The sequence below is a fragment of the Arachis ipaensis genome, chromosome B04 (genome assembly GCF_000816755.2).
Source record: "Arachis ipaensis cultivar K30076 chromosome B04, Araip1.1, whole genome shotgun sequence".
Lineage (NCBI taxonomy): Eukaryota > Viridiplantae > Streptophyta > Magnoliopsida > Fabales > Fabaceae > Arachis > Arachis ipaensis.
In genome coordinates this window covers 6,620,250-6,620,808 of record NC_029788.2, presented here as the reverse complement: position 1 = coordinate 6,620,808, position 559 = coordinate 6,620,250, and positions in this window count along the sequence as shown.

The following is a 559-nucleotide window of genomic DNA, read 5'->3' as shown; positions in this document are numbered from 1 at the left end:
GAATATTAAAAATATTATAAAACAAATAATAAATATATGAATAATCAAGAATATAATTGGTACATACAAAATTTGTTGAGTCCAATGTAAAAAAGTGAACGCAAAAGCAAGAATTCATAGCTTTTGATAAACGGGAGTTGAAGAGTAGAATCATTTCTACGTTCACATGATAAAAAAGTTGCCAAACATACAAATGAAGTGTTCAAGAGATTCGAACGCATTTCTTTCTTTTTTAGTGCAAAACCAAACACACCCTAATTTATCGCGGTATTGAGTTCTATTTAAGGGTTTATCGCTGAGCCAATAGATTACTACATACACAAAGTAGAATTTAAACTCTCGACAGTTATTTAAACGAAATAATGAGTTAACCACTAAATCAATCCAACTTAATTAACACGGACACTTTAGTTCCCAAATGCTATTCATCATTTAAATTTTTTTTTCCTGCAATTTGAACTTGTGTTTAGGATTTACTCTAAATATAGCATTTTTTTCAACTCAATATTGTTAAACTATTTCTTCGGATCCTATTTTAACCCAGCTAGTTTTAGACACC